The following is a 21796-nucleotide window of genomic DNA, read 5'->3' on the forward strand; positions in this document are numbered from 1 at the left end:
TTAGGCCTGTGGGAATCAGCAGCGATCTGATGTGGCTTTGGATGGCTGCGATCCAATCCGGAGCTCTGCACCAGGTTTCCGCCTCAATCCAGATGAAGCGGCTCCAAAGCTTTGGAGCTGCCTCAGAGATCTGGCCATAGGGTATAATGGGGGAATCAATGAAATAGCTATAACTTTGTTGTTTTCTGTCCGATTTGGATGAAACTTGCCAGGATGGTAGCCTCTGCAGAGATCATGAAACCTGACAAGTTTCAAGAAGATCAGTGCAGGAAATTTGGGAACTGTACCCCAAATTCTTGAAGGCCAAACTCATGTCATGGCTGTGTGTTACAACACAGGGGGGTCAAAACTGCAGGGCTGGTAGCCCTTACTGAGGCCACAAAGCCTGCCAAGTTTCAAGGAGATCAGTGCAGGGGTTTTGGGGGGAACTGCACCTCAAGCTGCAGACAAGCAAAACTCGTGCCATGGGTGACACTGCGTGTGTTAAGGCGCAGCAGGGTGACAGCTGCAGGGATAGTGGCCCCTGCTGTGATGCCTGCCAGCTGTCAAAGAGGTTGGTGCAGGGGGTTCTGGAGCCCTGCCCCCCTAGCTGCTGACAGGCAAAACTTGTGCCAAGACTGTCTCTGTCCTGGGGCAGTTGATTGTCTGTATTGATTCTTTCCTCTCCTTAGCCTGGTTTTGTAGGTGCTAATTGATGCTCGTTAAGTCATTACGTAGTAGCTAGGTCCCGTGTATTGAGCTGGTCCCTAAGTAAATCATGATTGATTGACTGGTAACTGGAAACACAGTAGCTTAGCAGCCAGGCCTGCAGCAGTGTCTCCCCTCCCCACCCTAAGCCAGAGACAGTCCTACAAGCACCCATGTCATGAGTTTTGCTTGTCCGCAGTTTGTGGGGCAGTTCCCACCAAACCCCTGCACTGATCTTGAAACTTGGCAGGCTTTGTGGCCTCAGCAAAAGCTACCACCCCTGCAGTTTTCACCCCCCTATGTTGTAACACATAAACCTGACAGGAGTTTTGCTTTCAATAATTTGGGGTACAGTTGCCCCCAAACCCCTACACCAATCTTCTTGAAACTTGGCAGGCTTTGTGGCCTCAGTAAGAGCTACCACCCTGCAGTTTTCACCCCATTATGTTGTAACACCTAGACGTGACATGAGTTTTGCTACCAAGAATTTGGGGTGCTGTTTCCTCCAAACCCCTAAACCGATTGTCTTGAAACTTGGGAGTTTTTATGCTCTCTGCAGAGTCTACCATCCCTGGAAATTTTTATCCAAATTGGACAGAAAACAACAAAGTTATAGATATTTTATTGTTTCCCCATTATACCCTATGTTCGGATCTCCAAGGCGGCTCCAAAGCTCTTTGGAAGCTCCGAACCACTTCGGGAAGCCAAATGAGGCGGCGCTTCCATCCAGATATGCTGCTTCAGACCCTGAAGTGTCCAAAGCTTCTCCGGATCCAAAGCTCTGTCCCAAGCCTCGCACAGCCCTAAAACACATACATACAAACAAATACGTACTGGGCTCCAAGCCCTTGGCCCCCTCACTGGGGCTCTACTAGGGTCATCTACCCCTTGGGGCTCAGGTGGCTGCAGCCATGCCTGGCCCTAGGATCTTACATCGCCCATACCACCCCCTTACTGGGGCTCGACTGGTGTCTGCCACCCCATCTGGCTCAGGTGGCCAAAGCCATGCCTGGCCCCCTATCAAGGCCTCTGCAACCACAGGATTCTAGAAGAGCCTGGACACTGCTCCAGGTCTCTCCCCCAACCTGGGCCCTGCCTCTGGGCTCCTGTGAGCCTGAGCTCCCCCTGTGCAGACTGAACCCACCATGGGCTGGGTTTTTTAGCCTCCCCTCCTCACCTTTCACTGGGGAGGTAACTAGCCTGACATTTCTGGGGAGCTACCCCACCACAGGCAGCTCCACCGGGCCACCCTTCCCCAGCAGGGTGCAGTTTCAGGTCATGCCCACAACCAGGTGCCTCCAAGCCTTCCCCATAGCTCCTGCCCTTACCTCCTGGTGCCCCAGGAGCAACTCAGCCTGATGTTACCTCCTTGGCTATGCAACCCAGACTGATGCCTTTCTGGCCTATATTTGGAAATGGCTGCCACAATCAGCCAACTGGTGGCTGCCTGCTCCAGCTCTTAAAGTGACAGAGTCCTAAAGCTGCTCCATTACAACAGGCTCTGGCAGCAACCACAGTGACAAACCAGGGAGCTTGGAGCTGGCTGCACATGCAGCACACAGCTGAAGGCGGGGTCAGGGGGAAGAGACTATACACACCCATACCTGCCCATGTTCAGGCCTATCACAACCAGCCTTGATAGGGTACAGAATGTGTAGACATTACATTTAGATTGACCCACTAGAACTAAGTCCGCCTAAGTGCTTATCTGAGCAAATGTTCCAGGAGGTTAAAACTGGGCCAAAATGACAGGAGAGATCCAAGTTAGTTCACCTGAGTTGGTGAACTAGCTTACATCGGGAATGGGGTTAACCCAATCCAGTGAACATCTGCACACGTTCAGAGTGCAGCCCCAGGGCTGGGAAAGTCCAGCCACTTGCCCCAGACAACCCCCGCCCCCAGATCCACTAGCTTTCTTGATCCCACCCACTCCTCCCCAAACTACTTATATCAGGTTCCAGCATAGTTCCCAGCACCATCTAACCTCTGCACGCACCATTCCCAGTATACAATCATGAGACTAAGTCACGTGATTGTAGACTGGGTGCAACAAACATCTGCATACACCCTTAGGCACTTGCTCAAAAAGGTAGAAAAATGTTGAAACCTGTAATGGGTGAAGGCCTAACTTTTTTCTATGCCTAGAAGGGGCTACCTTTTTTTTATACCCCACTGCATTTTGAAATAACTAAACAATGTTTAAATCTTACATTCTGTGCCGCTTGAAACATCTCTCGCACACTGCTATCAGAGTTTTGCATCTGTTTGGTACCCCATAGGGGGGTTAATGGCAAACTTAACCTTACATCTCAAATACATGAGTTTAAAATTTCACAGAACAAGAATGGGTGAATTATCTTTCCGCTTCCCAGTATACAGTCAATCATACTGAGTAATATGTTATTTCAGATCATGGATGTGGAATTGCACATTGTATTAGCAAGAGTTAAATGAGCACATAGCATTATTGCTGAGAGTTAATAGTATCAAAACTCTATATTGATAGATTTATGGATTTTTCATGCTTGTCTTTTTTTAAAGGTATCAAGTATTGAAGTAACAATGAAGTGTTCAGTGAGTGATCTGGCAGATGCCAAAATAGCTATTAAACAGGTCAAATTAGAAAAAAAATTCTTCCACATTCTGATGGTGCTATATTCTCTCTTCCAGATTACAATAAGAATATTCTGAATTCAAGGATGCATGTAATTGTATTTGTACCTAAATTTCTGAAGCACTTAAGTTTCAGCTCTCTGTTTCCAATGCATCTTAGCCACGAGGGCACTATTAAATGTTTCATTTTCATTGATTTGGTATTACATTTACAATCAGTTCGTACTTTGAAACAAAACTTACAAGGACTGCACAGCTTTCTAAAATAGATATGAAACACCTGATTGCATGGTTCAGCATAAAGGTTTTTATCAGCACTTAGAAATGAGTTGCATAGGCCATCTCAGAAGAACAGTAATTTTTCATTATTATGATCCCAGTGAAAGTCCTGAGTTTTCACCGTATGAATCCTAGTTCAAGGCTTATTTGCTTCAGGGAGCCCGGTTTAAGGCACTTCTGGAGTGATTAGTACATACATTCCTCCCACAGAATTTCTGGAGGTGTCATGAAAGAAATCTCAGAGTGCTTGTCCACTTTAAGTGGACAATCTTAGTTTAAAATGAACCATCTCAAATACCATCTAAAGTGTGGTTTAAGCTGCTCTGAGATTCTCACAACAGTATTTTGTCATATTGAATGTAATAGTTTGAATTCTTCTAATAACTGCCCCTTAGCCAGTTTAGACAAAAAGGCAAGGTTCATCTTCTTATCGAGTCCATTGTTTGCTTTGCCTGGCCCTCCAACAAGTTTGCTTAAAAGTCTTTGGTTCTCAATCTTCTCTTTAGAGGCCTTTAACAAGTTAACCTAAGAATAAGAAAAATGACCCTTAAGCAATCATTCCGAGAGATCAAACCCTAGAAGCTTTTGAAAGGGGGTTGGGAAAGATACATCACCGCAGTGGTATGGAAAGTCTCAAGAATTTAAGATAAACTAAATAGTCAGTGGACAAATTCCATTGAGGAAGACAAACGGACCACCCAGAAAAAAATCTGTTGAGTAAGATCCAAGCCCAATTTGGGAACAGTGACAGGTTTGGGTAGGAGGGGCCCATGACAGCAACTCACCCAGTATATAACCCATAACCTACAGTCCCAATTTGGAGTTAACCTCACTTGCAGAACACCGAAGGAAGAATCGTGAGTGTAGGCCGGATCAAACTGATCACCTGAACCACCCTCTCCGTGAACAAGAACTCCCGTTCATGCTGAAGCTGTGGAGCACCCGAGTGGAACCGAAGGAAAGAGACTTGTTCCTATCACTCCTGAGACCAACCCTAAAACCATAACTAAAGAACGAAAGTATATCTGGGGATTTGGTTTCTCAGAATTCTACGATTGTAAATATCTGTTTTTGTAATACTAATTCTTATAGTATTACTTGGGAAGGAAGTGTGTTTGGAGCAACGTTTTTAATATATGTAGTTTATGTGTTTTTAATGTTTGTGGTATTTCTTAGAGCTAAGCAGTATTATATGCGTAGTAAGGAGTTTTAATAAACATATTAAAGGAATAAAAATCGTGATCATTGTAAAAACGAACAGGGCTCAACCTCACCCCACCAGCATACCGACTTGAACCAATATATGGTGTGGGACTTCTCTCTATTCTGTAAACCCATAAGAGACATATTCATTGTAAACATTTGCGTATTTGTAAACTATGATGTAATTCTTTCCTAATTCAGGAAAATGTTTCTCCCATTGGAGGAAAAAAAAAAAGAGTATAAAAAATTTTTGCAACAAGGGGAAAAGAAACACACAGAAGTGAAGTCCTTGAAATATGCTTATTTAAGACTTTTTACATTAAAAGACTTTCCAGAGGTTTAGTAAGCTAAAAATTGCAGTCTTTATGACAAGACCAGTTAGATCAGTGACCAAAACCAATCTTCTGTCGCTACCTGAAATTTTTAACGCTGGACATCAAGTAAAATTTGGACCTGCTAGACCCTACTAGCTATGGAGACCTGACCCAGAAATTGCATGTACCCCTGCTACCTCCAGGAATAGCTCTAGAAAAATCCCTTTCAGGCATCAGAGCGAAAGCAGACTTATTTGTTTAATCAGCAAAAGAAAAGAGGGAGACTCTTCTGAAAAAAGATTTTGAAATAAACCAATATAGCTTTTGGCAGCTATCAACTGGCCGCTCATTTCACTGGAAACTAAGAATCAGAAAGCAACAAAAAATGATTTGTTGATAAAGTCCTATACTGTAATGAATCAGACACCATGACTAAAGAATATGAAACCTGGATTCAGGGAGCCTGATCCAATGAAAAGGCCATAACAGAAACGTTCATAGTGCAGCCCTGTCAGATTCCAATGAAGCAGCAGAATTCTGCTAAATACCTTGTCACAAGGACACAAAAAAAGAAAGGGACCAATGAAAGTCTTTCCATTAACTTCATCAGATTTTATATATGGGCGGGATCCCCTAAGATGCCAGTCTGAGGGGCAGAGGAATACAGGAGAGCAGGCTGTACTTTAAAGAAGCCTTACTGAGAGTTCAGGAAAAAACCATCCTGATGTGCAAAAAGACTACCAAGTATGGCAAAAGACCAGTTTGATTTAGCAGGGAATTCTTCCATAAGCTAAATCACAAGAAGGAAACTTATAAGCAGTGTAAACTTCAGTAATCAACTAGGGAGAAGTATAAGAGTATTGTTCAGGCATGCAGGGCTGAAGTCAGGAAGGCCAAATCACAGTTGGAGTTGAAGCGAGCCAGGGATGTGAAGGGTAATAAGAAGGATTTCTATGACTATGTCAGAGGAAGATCAGGGAAAGTGTGGGTCCCTTACTGAATGGGGGAGGCAACCTAGTAACAGAGGATGCAGAAAAGGCACAGTCTGGGGAGAACATAAGCATCCAACTAGGGCAAAAGAACAGGTTTGGGACTATTTAGAAAAGTTGGACATAGACAAGTCCCTGGGGCCAGATGGGATGCACCCAAGGGTGCTGAGGGAGTTGGCTGATATGGCTGCAGAGCCACTGGCAATCTTTGAAAACTCATGGTGACCAGGAGGGGTCCCAGATGATTGGAAAAGGGCAAATATAGTGCCCATATTCAAAAAAAGGAAGAAGTCATCTCCAGAGAACTACAGACTGGTCAGCCTCACCTCAGTCACTGAAAAAATCATGGAGCAGATCCTCAAAGAATCCATTTCTAAGCACCTGGAGGAGAAGTTGATTAGGAACAGTCAGCATGAATTTAACAAGTGCAAGTCAGGCCTGACCAACCTGACTGCCTTTTATGATGGGATTGCTGGCTGTGGTTGTGGTGAGACCAGCAGAAGTGCTATATACCTTGACTTTAGCAAGTCTTTCGATATGGTCTCTCAACATTTTTGCAGGCAAGCTGAGGAAGCATAGGTTGGATGAAAGGACTGCAGAGGTGGATAGAAAACTGGCTGAATCATTAGACTCAGAGGGTAGTAATCAATGGCTAGATGTCTGGGGTCAGATTTGTTCAATATTTTCATCAACAACCTGGAAGATGGGATGGAATACATCCTCAGCAAGTTTGCAGATGACAACAAGCTGGGGGGAGTAACCCTGGAGGGTAGAGTTAGGATTCAGAGAGACCTAGACAAATTGGAGGATTAGACCAAAAGAAATTTCATGAGGTTCAAGAAGGACAAGTGCAAAGTCTTCTTTGAACAATCCCATGCACCAGTACAGGCCGGGGGCTGACAGGTGAAGCAGCAGCTCTGCAGAAAAGGACTTCAGGGTTACAGTGGACATTAGGCTGCATATGAGCCAACAGTGTGCCCTTGTTGCCAAGAAGGCTAACAGCTTACTGGGCTGCATGGGTAAGAGTGCTGCCAGGAGATCAAGGGAAGTGATTATTCCCTCTATTCAGCACTGGTGAGACCACATCTGGAGTACTGTGTCCAGTTTAGGACCTCCACTATGAAAAGGATGTGGACAAATTGGAGAGAGTCCAGGAGAGGGCAACAAAAATGGCGAGAGGGCTGGACACCTGACTTATGACTAGAGGCTGAGGGAACTGGGCTTATTTAGTCTAAAGAAGAAAAGACTGAGAAGAGATTTAATAGCAGCCTTCAACTACCTGCAGGGTGGTTCCTTGTAGTAGCAGCACCAGCTCCCTGCCACTGCTGCTACAGGGTCATGCTCCATACTCCAGGCTAGAGCAAGGATGGAGCCTGTCGATGTGGAGCAAATGTAAAGGAGAAGTGCAGTAGAGAGGGACAAAGAGAGAAAAAAGGAGAAATCATATAGCACAGTGCCAAGGGGGAAGGGGTAAACCAACCAATGCCTCATGCTTGATTCTAAGGTGAGGGACTTCCCCCTCCCCACATCATGTTAAATGGGGGTGAGGGGACCTCATCTTTCAATAGAGTCAACACAGTAATTGGGGTTTCTCAAACAGCGAGGTACAACTCTTCAGACATTCACTTCTTGATAAGCCATTTTACGACATTCCAGTTGAAAGAATTGAACTAGGTCATGTTGTTAATGAGACAGCACAACTGTTCCTGTATTTAATGTACCTTTAGAATTTGCATACCTTGCTCTCTTCACCACCCCCCACCCCAATACTTTATAAACATTTCGCTAATGGGTTCAGACTCATAACAATCACTTTCCACAGTGAATAAATATTTAATCCAATCCAATTCTACATCCAGTTAGAGATATAGGTATCTTTGCTGACAACTAACACAGTTAGAAGTAGAGCTCAGATTTTCCCCAGAGCTTGGCTATCTCCACAAGAAAAACAAAACCAAACCAATAACAACCTCAAGAGCAGCCAATAATACAGATCAAGCTTCATTTTGCCCCAGAAATTTCTTGAGGTTACCTTGCGTTGTACAAAAGCCTGTCCTATTCTGGGTTTAATTGGACCTCATATAAAGAAACAGTATTTCAATATGTATCTACCCACTAGACATTTCAACAAGGCATCATCTACTACTTGCATCATCTTTATAATACCAGTTTTAAAAGACCATTAACCTGATTACACTGGGGAACTCCTACCTAATTCTTGCTTGATTCATGAGAGAACATCTACAAACTGTTCTGTGTTTCTGTAATAATCAGAACCAGAAATCAGATGTTTAAAACAAAGACAAGAATTTTTAGAACTTTCTTTTCGTCCTGTATCAAAGCAATACTTCCACAAAAACTGGGAACAGCCTGATTGTCTTTTTAGAATTTTCTACTGAAAACAGAAATAATACTAGTGAATTTAACCTTCTGTTTCTACATGTTTGCTTTGTACCCAGCACATACCACTGCCTAATTCCACTTTGAAAAGAAAAAAATACTATCGTAAGATTGTTTCCCCATTTGGGAAAATTAAAAGAGGGACTGTAATACACAGTACTTTATTTCTTCAAATAGCATGTAGTTTGAAGCACTTCCTGTTACCCTACAGCTGGTCCAAATTCTACTCCTAATGGAAATTTTCCATGATAAAAGAAAAGTTGCATTCATTTTTTCCAGTGGCGATTTCCACCAAAAATTCTAGTTCTGGGCTTCAATGTTTCTTTATAGAAAGATGATTTTTTTTCAGAGAAATAAAGACCACCAAAAAAGTTTTTTTGTTTGTTTGTTTTGATGTAGGGGGAGAAGGGAGGGGAGAAAGACCCTTCATTTTCTAATCAAGGAACACAGTTTCGAAAGATTTTTAAACAATCCAGCCTAAATCCCATACAATTCTGCTGACTTCAGTGTGACAAGTAATAACAGAAATTGACCTATTCTCTGTAAGCCCCTGCTGTTCTTATGCTAGTTACATTTTCTTTTGCTCTAGGTTCTAGAATCCTAGATGCAAGCAAAGCTGCCCTGAAATTCTCAATGCAAAAAAACATCTTTTGAAAAGGATGACTGCTACTGAAATCCACAAACTCTCCAGTGCCAACAGTTCCTATTACCATAAATGGACTTGCATAGCCCTAGAACTTCTAATCATAACTCCTGCATTCTGATTTCTCAGCATTTAGAGCATTGCTACAAGCAACATAGCTCATTATTAACAACAGGCTAGCTGTGAAGCTGATTTAATAAAAAAAACAAAAAAAAAATCCCACACATATATATGCACGTAGCACCATTCATCATGAACTATATCCCAAGGTCCCTCAAAAACGTTTATATTTTATACATGTGGTAAACTCCAGTGAAAAAAATGGTCATTAAGAGGTATATGGCACATTATATAGAAATCATAAGTATTTTTGTAAGTTTGTGTTCAGCTTTGATGCTTACATTTAAGGCAGAAATTTTGTTCTAAACTATAATTTTCAGTAATCAAATAATTGAGGGCAAACAAATAGAAGTTTCCAATAGGTTTAAGTTCATGAAGTAGTGAGAGGAGAAACATCCTGAAAAAATGTGCTGTATATATTAATAGTTACTATACTCAAGTTATTTTGAATCACAATATCAAAATTAAATTTTAATGACAAAATCATTCTTTCCACCAATAATTCCTCAGTTAGGATTTAACAGTGATCAGAGGTTCCCTCAAGACCCCAAATTTGTTTTTCTGTCATGCAACCTGCTCTCTTGACTTGCAAGAGCTCCAACTCTTCATTTATTTATGAAAGAATCATGGTCTACTGTCTCTCAGTTGTACATATTCCAACAGCTACATTGATAAGGCAGTACTCTAAAATAAAAGTTCCTACTGAAATTGATATGAACTTTGTACATGTCCTGAAAGCTCTACCCTGTTAAAAGTCCGTAAGCTTTATAACTGGTATGAAGTAGTTTAAGAACACTACCATATGTAATCATTACAATATTAGAAACGTTTTGTTTGAAACAGTCTCACTGGCTCAATATAGAAGGAGTTTCAGGTGCTTCTATCAAGTACTGAAGTCAACAGAACCATATCAATTAACTCCAGCTTAGAGTCTGGTCCAATGATTTCAGTTGTGAAAATTACAACAGAAACAGATATTTTCTTTTGAATAAACACACTTATTTAATTTGTATCCATAGTTGCAGGATAAGGTGATTATTATACAGAACAGTCTTTACTAATGTGGGCCATCTTATTTTTGTGTATAATTTCAAATTTGTATTCAAGAGATATTGGCATAGGCTGAGACTTTCAAAACTGCTAAGGCCAAAATGTCCCATCCCACTCAAAGCTCCCCACTGGCACTTCTAAGAAATTCCAGCCATAGCTTTTTCTAAATATTTTAGGTATGCCTGATATATAACTGTGACTAGAAACTTTGTAAGGTAATTTAAATGAAAGTTACAGTAATACATATTCTACAGGAAATACAAGCTATAAAACACATTATTTGTACTGTCTTTTTCATAATATTTTTTAAAGATAACACAAAGTTGCTTTTACCTCTGTTAACTTTCAGCTGTGTTGATAAGCATTGAACCCATAGCCTAAAAAATTTGGAAACACACAAAAAGTTATCAGATAAAGAGCATAACATACTCACACATGCACATGAGAACAATAAATAAAACGCACACACTCTATTTAGCAATTAAGCAAAAGTTAGAAGACTAATTCATTAATTAAAAGGCCAGTTCCAAAATAGCATAATCAGTCATTTAAGCCTCACAGCTAGTTTATGAATGAGTATCTTGCATTGGTTGATGTCATTGACTTTAATATGTACAAGATTTCCCCCTTCAGATTAGGGAAGAAGGGAATATATAGCAACCATTTTTTATCAGCTCAGTCCTTGTAAGTTCCATAAATGACTGAATCTCCCCTCCCCACAATTACTTTAAAAACTAACAATAACATATGCAGCAGTGTCAATATTTCATACCATTTCCAGATGTACTGACCCTCAAAATCCAATATTGATTTTAGCTTTACCTTGATCAATACTAATCTCTGAGATAAATTAGTCTTTACATTGACCTAAACAAAAGTCATTACATGTATATTAGTGAAACCCCACAACATATATTTAATTAATTTAAGAGGCCACTAAAGGTTGGAAAAAATACACTTTTATACCTAGGATTTCCATCAATCACCCTTAGCAAAAATTTAAGTGAGACTAATAATTCCCATAATCCCATAGTGTCTAAAATGATTTTTCAAAACACTTTGACCTTCTTTCCATTACTTTAAGACTAATTTTCTTTCTTGTATATAGCATATTGAAGAAATATCACCATATTATATTGTTGTTGGACTATTAGGATCCAATTTCATTTCCATTAAAGTCAAGCCCATTACAATGAATGTGAAATGATTTTTCCTTTGCTTTTGATGAGCTTTTGGCAATTAAATTTGTTTTGTCAAGAAATAAACAGAGCACCAAAAGTGAGGTAGATTTTGTTGGTTTTTTTAAGCATAAATTAAGAGCTTTTCCCTTTCACCCCTAAGATACTGGTTAATTGTGGAAATAAGACCATAAATTGATACAGATTTACTAAACTTCATTTAGTACAAACATCCTTCTGCAATATGTCATCTCCCCCAACATCAAGCATTAGACTTCAAAAGGAAGTACTTATCCTGCATAAATGTAAGCATACAAATAAGATTTTATATGATGTGGGCCCTAGATTATATATTATTTGGTGGAATTATATTATATTCTCTCCCTAAAGCAGTCCCCCCCTAAGTTAAGACTGGCATAGGAAACTATTTTCATATAAAGCTAAAGCAAAGTAGATATTTATTCTGACTTGCCCCTGTTTAAATACAGAAACACTAAAAACAAGATCGCAAGAGAAGATGTAAAGAAAGAAAAGAAACAGAGAAAAGGAACAGAGAAGGGACAGAGGAAATGAAAAGAGACGAAGAAAAAATAGAGCAGAGAGGAAACTGGGGCAGGAGTGAACATTTAATAAATATATTCAGCTACTTCCAGTAAAGTACTTTGTATCATGGACATTTCTGTTACAATATATTAGACTTTCCATAGTGACCAGATATACTAGGGTCTGTGCTTTACTCTAATTTTTGGATTTCTAGAACAGTATCATTTCTTCACAATTGCTAGTGCTTTGTTGAACCAAACACTATAATCTTTACACAGCTTGCACCAGACTTGAAAAGGAAAAAAAAAAAACACAGGCAAACTTGTAATACAGTTTTGATAGGGAAAAAAACAGTTTTGCAATTAAATATTGCAAAGAATGTGTTAAATTAGAGCCTGACGAGTCACAGGATCATCATTTCTCTTATTTTGTGACTCTTGTTTTAAATCATTGGGGGAAAGGGGTTCCAATACATCTTCCAAAAGATTTTTTTACTAACTTAACCTTCAATGGCAGTCCAAAAGCATGAATGAAATTATTAAGTGCTGTACAGTGACAAAGACAAAAGTCCAGAATAGAAGGAGACCTCTCTGATCTTCCATGCTGGTCTTCCCTTTTCATGTTAAAGCTGCCTCACTATACTTGTTTTTTGTTGCTTTCTTTTTAAAGTTCTCACAATTGAACCAAACCAATGATGAAGTAGACATAACAGCAGCTAGAATTCCAGGGCTGACCAGGTTCCTGGCTAGTGTTCTTAAAAAAATGTTGTTTAATCCCCATCACTTGCTAGTTTCAAGCCTTTTCTCAAATCTATAATTATGCTTTAACATTTCTCTGAACAAACTAGAGTTTGAGATGGTTTTAAATAAGGGTGTTTTCAGAAGCCATAATGCAAGGCAGGTAAGGAAAGGAGCTCCAGTCACAAGCACAGAGTAAGGGATGGTACAACAGGATAAAATGATTAAACTGGCTGGCATCTTGTATAAAATGAATGGGTACCAAAGGAGAAATAAAAGGAGACAATAGTAGAAAGGCAAGTTCTGACCCTTTTAATGCAAACTTTAAAAAAACCAAGAAAGAAGTTTAAACTTAATGCCAAAGGAAACACTAGATATAGTCGGAGAAGCAGGAAGGCTAGAGCAGTTTTAGAGTTACACACTTTCCTTTGGACAGTTTGAAGGAAATAAGAAAGTAACAGAATACAATAATTTAGATGAGAACTAGTCATGGACAAAAGTTGAAAATGTGAATTCTGAGACAAACAAACAGATTTGGCAGAGTAGAAGTGTGGCAAGGCTGTAAATAACCTCAGCATAACAGAAACTGGAGAGACGGGAGTTAAAACGCCAACGCTGTAAAACTGAGGGATAGGAAATTTAGCTGAAGTGTCAAATGTGATAGAGAATAGCCAGCTTGGGGGAGGCTAAGGAGAAGTTAACAACTGTTTTCTTCCAAAAGGTGCCATTGCAACCAAATTATCATGTGACCACATATCACAAATCCATTTAAAATGCATGGAATTTTAAATTAATTCTCACAGTTTTTATACTATTTTATAGTATACTTTTCTTTTTTCAAAGTTAGGGCATTGTTTCCATATTCTTAATATATGACACCACTGACACAGGATATAAACTGTGTTCCTGGTTCATTTTACTACTACTTCAAATACTGATGGGTAAAAAAAAAAAAATCAAGCAAATGGGTGGCTGGGGAGGGGAGGGCTAAACCCTGAAATAATTAACAAGTGAGCACTCCATCATTTTATGATCAGACCTAAAGACAGACAAGCTATCATCTTCCTGCAAGGAGACCATTTTTCTCCCTAGTAAATGAAATTTAGGACAAGAGCACACACAAAGGGATGCAAGACAGATTGCATCATGACAGAAGGCAAAATATTTCCTCTCTTAAAATAAATATTTACTGAAATACTGATTGCTTACTTAGAGTTCTCATTCAGTACTAACATACTAACAGACTAAAAGTAGAACAGCTTTAGAACATCTTGGGTACATAACTTCTTGCTAGTTAAAGGACATGCTTCTAAGAATAAGAAACATGATTTAGACCAGAGTGGGCAGAATATGGCCTGTGGGCCAAATTCAGCCCACCAGGCACTTTTATTAGGCCCACAGTGCCCACCAATAAATTGTACCCCACCCAGCCCTTCCGACCATGAGGGTAGGAGTGTGGCATCCACATATACACATGCCCCCAACATACCCTATTGCCCCTTGCTCCCACCCTCGTGTGCAGAAGGGCCCAGCCGGGCCAGCAGGCAGCTTCTGGGCGGGGCTGCTGCTGCTGCTGCAGCCACCAGGGACCTTTTTGGCTTCCCTAGCATCCTTCTCGTTCCAAACAGGAGGTAGGGAAGTGGTGGTGTCAGAGGCAGAGCTGCAGCTGGGAAGGAGCATGGAGCATGGGGCTGAGGCTGGCAGTAGCATGGAGCTCACACCCAAAGGGACGGCAGCAGCATGGAGCTTGTCTGGGCAATGTGTGGGTGTGAGCAAGGGTAAGGGGTGTGGGGACCCCCCCCTCCAAATTCTCCCCATGGTGCACAGCCCTGGCAGGCAGTGGCAGTAGCAGCAGCAGCAGGTGAGGGTGCTCTGAGTGCTCAAGCCCGGCACAGATCCTGGTGCCCAGCAGCACGGAGGTCTGGCCAGTGCTACACACGGGGGTGAGTGGCACACCCCCTACCAAGCTATCTCTATTGACAGTGCTCCCCAACACACAGCCCCAGCACTCACATGGCACAGGAGGGAAGCCCCGTGCACTGTGTTGTACTGCAGTAGCTATAATTGCTTTGATTGCTCATATTGTTACTTTTCTTTTTATGTATTATTTAGCAATTAAAATAAAGTTAATTTTGTTATGATTTACTTTTTATAATAATTTAATCAGTCATTATCAGCGTTCTGGAATTAACCATCTATTTTAAATGCCCTATTGCTTAGCATAAATATATTTGACCTATTGGTCTCATGATTTTAACACTTAAATTTAGTATAAGGAAAATGCTTATTCAAGGTTTGTAGTATGTCTGGCTTATGTGAAAACAGGTAATGAAAGACTGAGTGATGTACATATATGTCAGCATGAAGGAAGACAGTCCTCTTGCAGCAGGTGAAAATAGCCTTCTGTGATTTAACAGTTAAAGGCTGCAGCGATGTCAAGTCAGCAGTTAAGGATTACCAAATATCATGCTTCACCCTGATGGCTGAAGACTGCAAGCAGTGACCCCACCCCCTGAAGACTGCAGACCACAAAGCCAGAAGATCATGTCCTACCAATCCCAGCCTACCAACAGGACAAGGAGGATGACCTTTGCATCTGACTCAGCAGAATCCACAGGTTTGTATGGACAGCTATCACTATAAAGAACAAACACAAAAACAAGGCTTTGGGTCTTTCCAACCGCAAGAAGGAGTTTTGGGTGCATCCAACATGACCTAACTCCAGCCCTTGTGGTTATTCTGGCCAGCCACCAGATTGAACTGAGTAACTTTAGAACGTGGTAACACCTTAACCTTTGCAAGGCTGTCTACCTGTGTGTGTGTGCGCTTGTTTCTTTTGTACGAATGAATGAATGAATGAGTATGCATGGAAATGAGTGAAGCAGATAACCTTACTGTTCTTTATTCTTTTCACGTTGCATGTTTTATGTTCCAATAAATGGGGCATTGTGCCTTATCCCCTGATAAGATTCCTGATTGTTTTTAATTCAGAACAACTGGAGCTGACTGCCTTCCCTGCCCCTGGACCTGCATGGCAGGGGGTGGGGAAGGGAGCTGGCTCCAGCATGTGGGGCTTCCCTCCTGTGCTGAGCAAGTGCAGGGTCTGCGCTTGCATGGCAGGGAGTGCCAGTGATAGAGATGTCCCAGCAGGGGCTGTGCTCCTTGTTGTAATGTGCAGCGCTGACCAGATCTGTGCATCACCGGGCACCAGCACCTGAGCCAGGCACGAGATCCCTGAACATTCCTGCCTGCTGCTGCAGTGTCATGGGGGGGGGGGGGAATGTGGGGGGTTCCCACACCCCACAAATGACATATACCCACACACTGCCCCACAATCCCATACATATACACCCCCAACACACCCGACTGCCTCCTCACAAACAGCCACTCCCCAATACCCCCACACACCTACCTAAACACCCCCACACACAATATACAAGACTAAGAATTTATTTTTGAGTTATTATGCAATCACCCCTATACATAGTATGCAAACACAAATCACAACAAAAATATTTTTTGTAATAAAATTAAAACGTGATAGTAGGTGTTTTACTTTTAGTATATGATTTGGGGTTTTTTCCAGTTCTAAGATGGCAACCCATCCCACTCCCAAAAGGAGTATTTCCAGGGAGCAGACTTATGGTGGCAAAGGTCAGGGGTTAGAAGGTGGGACTTCCAGCCCCAGGATAGCCACCAGGCGGCAGGGCAGCTGTCAAGGGGTGAGGCTACCCATGCAGCCCTCAAAAGCTCACCAAACCTGGTTAAGTGGCCCTCCACCCAAAATAATTGCCCACCCATGATTTAGATGGTGAATATTTGTCACTTGCAATTATGTTTCTTACCCATCCAAAGGGCGGAAAGGAAAAGCCTCCACTCCTGTAGGTGCACCTTTTAACATCAGCTCTGAAAAGCAAAATGTTGTTACTGAGGAGTGGAGAGGAAGATGTAACAAGATCCTTGTTGAACTTGTAAGGCTCCTCTAGAAAGAGCAGTTGCTAAACATGAGCCTATGGAATATTTCTGAGGGAAGAAAATCAGCTGAACAATGCCTGCATCAGGAAGAAAAGGCATGTCAACAATATCTTAGGATATAAAAGTCACCTTAGATATCATTTTCATATATTATATATAGATATCTATATCAACCATTAGTATCAACATATTGTCTGTTCTGTACATACACTGGAAATCAGACTGTTTAAAAAGTCTGAGCAATTTGTGAAATCTAAGCATTGACAGAGTTGTCCCTATAATCTCTCAAACTTTATTAAATAAAAGTACTTGAGATGAAACCTGAAGAGTCAAGAGATTAAATGGCCAAACAGTTTCTAGAACGCAGGTCTAAGCACTTGTGTCAGGCAGGGCTTGCCACAGATATTGAAAATGTTAATGGTAGTCATCTGTAGTAGGGCCCAAAGCCTTTCTATCAGCCTTAATCAGTCACAACTGTGCTTCAAACTCACCGATCATTGTTCTTTAACAAAACTGGGTGAGAACCAATAATCAAGGATAATGTATTTCTTATCTTCTTCTCTGCCACTTGACAGAGAAACAAGCAGGTCAGTCCACATCACATTGATCTTAGCTGTGAAACAGCTTAACAGCTCTTCGCAGTTATGAGTCAGCTACAACATCTATGGGTGCTTACACAAGTCACAGTTTCATGCTATCAGACCTCTGAAAGTGCTCTAGAACTACCGTGTATCACACATGCACAGCTGTGGAATGCTTTTAAAAGGGCAGATTGTGGAAAAAATTAGCTGTAATCAAATGCGGTATTACATTAAAGCACTCTAAAGCTGAATGCATTAAGGCACTTGTGTTTCCTCCAGGGTTAATTTTTCACATGTCAGCAGGGGAAGGAAGGGGAAGAGGAGGGAGCTGCAGGCTGCTTTGAATGGCCACAGCAGGAGAGGGAGGGAGGGAGAGAGGGAGGTTGAACCAGGCCCAGTTTGTCTCCCCCAGTACTGCATCCGGGGTAGTTGGGGGAGGGGGGAGGGGCTGCGAGGCAACAGAGCTCCATTCCACCCCCCACCCCACCCCAGTGCTGGCCAAAGTAGATGGCAGCTCCCTTCCCGTCCTCTGCTGACAGCCCCAGAGCTGGTGCAATGAGTGGGGGCTGGAGAGAGGGGCAGTTGAACAGCCTCCTCAGAGACTACTGAAACATCCCAGCCTGCTGGCCAGGAACACTGCAGGTTGGCCCCACCCAACCCAACAGGCAAATGTCTGTTTGGTGGGGGAACTAACACATGGCACTTTATGTAAGTTACAGCAGGGAGCACCATGAATTAGAGAGGGGCCCTAATGTCTATAAGCACCCCCGGTAGTTAGGTTTCCCAAAGCTAGAAACAGTTTCTCTAGCTGGAATTTTGCTGAATGTTGTGGCAACTTCCACTGTCATAGGCCAGTGGGGGCCAATCTTTTTGGCAGACATGACACAAACAAGCCCTGCACCCTCCCCTAGTGCCACTCCCATCCCTTCACCCTGCCTGATCCAATGCTCTGCTTTCTGCTTCCTGCCCGATCTGTCACTGTGCTACTTGTCCCAAATTCAGCCCTGTAGGGGGAGGGGCCATGGCCTGACCCCGATCCTACTGCCCAGGTGTAGGGGCTGTGGCCCTGACCTTGTGGGAGGAAGGGGGCACAGCCTGGCCTCAATCCAGTCCTGCAGAGGGGAGGAGGAATGGCCCAGCTCCAACCTGCCGCATGGGTCTTGGGAATTTGCAAGTGGGAAAATGGAGCAATATTAGTTATCAGTGCTCCCCTGCCCAGTTTCCCAACCCGTGGGGAGCCCTACAGGCCAGATGCCAAGGCGCTGCAGGCCACATTTCGCTCACGGGCTGCAGGTTGAACACCCCTGGTCTGGGATAACATGATAGTTACCAGAAAGACCATGAATCCCTCACATTAAATATGATAAAGACATCAATTGCTTCTAAAAGTCATTCAGAACAAGAAGCCTCAGTGCTAGGCTGGACAAATTTGGGATGGAAGTACTAGGAGGAGGAAAAGGAAGATCTCTACATTATCAAAATGCAAAATCCATGTTTTTTCCAGTACCTGAATATTAGTTATAGCCTCCTACATCTTAAAATTAAAAGAAAGGGAGGGGGGGAAGAAATGAAAAGGCAGAAGCATGACCATGAAGAATCTCTAGTATCATGCTTACAACTATCAGTACAAAATACTGGAACTCTGCTCTTCTAAATGATTGTGCGAGTATGAGGGTCTTCTTAGAGAACCAATCGTTGCTATGTTTCTAAATATAGCGTTGCTGTGCTCCTAAAATAAGGTTAATAACATGACCAGTGGAACAGATACTTGTCAGAAAACTATCCTAATATATTGTCCATTACAACCAAATATTAGAGCACCGAATTTTGGAAACTGCCCCGCACATCCTTCCTTGTCATTCCCCTCCTCCCTCCCCTCCCCTCCCCCTTACAGATCTACTTTACACCATCTTTAAAATGGGTCTAATTTCTCATTAGATGATATAGCTGGGGGGAGGGGTGTAGGGATAAAGATACAATAATGAAATAAGATACATTTGTAGAATCAAATTCCAGAAGCAGATATTTAGTGACAAAAGAAATTGTAGGAGTCAAAAGCACATTTCTAGTGCAAGCTTGAAGCTAAAAAAGCCAAGTCGCATCAATAAATAAATAGTTTGTCATAAACTGAAATGTAAAAGACTCATTAATGTAATTTGCAAGGTGTGACTCAAAAGCAGGCAGTATTAAAAATAATGATCTGACTTTGTGCTCTGTTTTACCTTTCTATTGTGCTGTTTTCTGTGAACTTACTAAATTAGCAAATGCAGCAAAAATAAACCCAATCCTTTCCTTGCATCCATATGCACTCTAATGCTAAAACCTGCCAAAAACTTTTAGATTAGAATTTCATTTTAACGGTTCTGAGAAAAACCAATTGTTCGATGCCTTTCCCTGACAGCAGATTCCACGTGATCTCATCTGTTAAAGGGAGCCATGGCACATTTCACAACTTTCCATTCCAAAAAGTTCAAGCTGAGAAGAGCATTTTTTTTAAAAAAGACAAAATCCTTAAAAAAAAAAAAAAAAAGAAAAAGAAAACACTCCATCATAACTCCTGCCCTGTGCTACAGAACACCGTCACACTTGACTGGGTTGATCTAAATATCAAGAGAGAGAAGTGCTCCAGATCCTCACCACCACTCAGTCTCTCTCAATATTCAGAAGTACTGCAAATCATCATCAGGACTGAGTCTCTCTCGATATCTAGAAGTCCTACAGACCATCTTCACCACCCAGCCTCAGCCTTAGCCATACTCTGGATATTCAGAAGTGCTACAGCTCACCACCACCTCTGAGTGTCCGACTCCCTGCCCCGCTCCCCGCCCCCCCCGGCTCATCTGCTACTGTTTCAGGGTCAGATCCGCAAGGATGCTTTTGTCGCGCATACACGGGGGAATTCCTCCATAGGCACGAAGCTGAATTCATGCTCGCACAGAAGGAAAAAATAAAAATAAAATAAAACCGAAGTGAAAGAAACACTTTCCATCGCTTTCCCTCACCATCACCTTCTGGTAACACTAACATGAAAGCGGGGGCTAGGTGCCGGGCAGATCGGACCAGGAGGGGCCGGGCTGACCAGGCACCTCTTGTTCCCCCGCGCCCAGGACCGCAGGACAGGGGTGGGAGCTCACCTGAAAACTGGTTTTTGCAGTCATGAGGAGGGAAGAGAAGAGGGACAGGCCCGGGGCCACTCGGGGACGCAGTGGCAGCGCCGGGAGAGCAACCCCAGAGTCCTGCCCGCCCCGGCCCGCACTTACACGGCGTCTCGCTGCAGGCGGCGGCCCCGCTTCTCAGTCCCGGGCGCCAAGTCGCTACCCGGCATCGGGCCCGCGGGCGGCGGGAGCTCCCGCCCCTCGCCCGCTCCGCCCACGCTGCCCCGCGCCGCCGCCCCTAGCACCGCGCCGCCTCCTCCCCTGAGAGCTGCCGGCTGCAGCCGCAATGCAGCTGCGCCCGGCTCAGCACCAGGCGGGCGGGCAGCGCCAGACACCTGCCCCGAGTGCCCGAGCGCCTCCCGCCCCGGCCCGGCCCGGCCCGGCCCGAGGGGGGAGGGGACACCGCCCGCGCGGAGCTGACGGGACTCGTGCCTCAGGCGGGCTAGTCGCCAGGATTAGGTCAGCGCGGCGCCCGCCAGCCCGGATTCTTCTCCGGCCAGGGAAGGGGGCAGCCGAGGGGGCGAGGGTGTTGGGGAGGAAGGAAAGAAGTCCTTTCACCCCTGCCCCTGCCCGTGCCCCAGGATTGAGAGAGGGAGGTCCAAGCCTGGCTCGGCCAAGAACAGCGTGCAGGCCACTCACCTCTTCAGAGGGAGGCAGAACGGGGCTGGCGGACCAGCTGGGACTGTGGCAGGCCTCAAACACTGGGCAAATAACCACAGGAGCCCACTAGTGAGGTCTGTTACTTACTACTTACCTGGCCAGGAAGGAAAACCATGTGGTCAAGGAAAGCTGGCATTTTTCATCATAGCCAATGCTACTAAAATAGATATAACCCTTGAAATTGTCCCGCCCCCCACCCCCAAGTGAAATATGGCCACTAGTTCAGCTTCTTCAGATAATAAAAATGTTGGGCTTATAGTTATAGGGGTGTGGGTTGTTGCCCGGTTGGTCTAAGGACATAGGCAGACGAGGTTCTTTGGGTGAATCTCATATCTTTTATTAGACCAACTTAAACAGTTGGACATATAGGGCTTATAGTTAGCTTTCAAACTGGAGCAAGGAGGCCAGGCTCCGGGCAGCTGCTCCTGCACCTGGACAAAGAGCAAAATTAGACCCTGCACTCATAGGCTAAGCGGAGGCAGGCAAAAGGCCTGAGGCTGAATTGATTCAATCTTTGCAGGTTAGTTTAAGCTGCATAGATTGAACTGATAAGCAAGTGAACAGACATTCACTTCTGATCCTGGAAGTGCAACCACATGCCTGCAGTGGCCCAAGCCAGAAGCTGGAGCATGCCTCTCTACTCAGCTGAAGCAGACAGCTTGGGCCTAG

The 21796-nt window shown here is 43.3% G+C and overlaps 1 protein-coding gene across 1 annotated transcript in view; it reads right to left on the bottom strand.

The window, feature by feature from the left end:
• Window positions 1-20658, bottom strand: part of THSD7A (thrombospondin type 1 domain containing 7A) — a 519106-nt gene extending 498448 nt beyond the window's left edge. The window contains exon 1 of the mRNA XM_019533950.1: window positions 20447-20658. The gene's annotated coding sequence lies outside the window, so the exon portion shown is untranslated. The remainder of the gene's footprint in view (window positions 1-20446) is intronic.
• Between the last annotated feature and the right edge of the window lie 1138 nt (window positions 20659-21796).

Source organism: Crocodylus porosus, unplaced genomic scaffold (assembly GCF_001723895.1).
Source record: "Crocodylus porosus isolate Cpor-Errol unplaced genomic scaffold, CroPor_comp1, whole genome shotgun sequence".
NCBI classification, from domain to species: Eukaryota; Metazoa; Chordata; order Crocodylia; family Crocodylidae; genus Crocodylus; species Crocodylus porosus.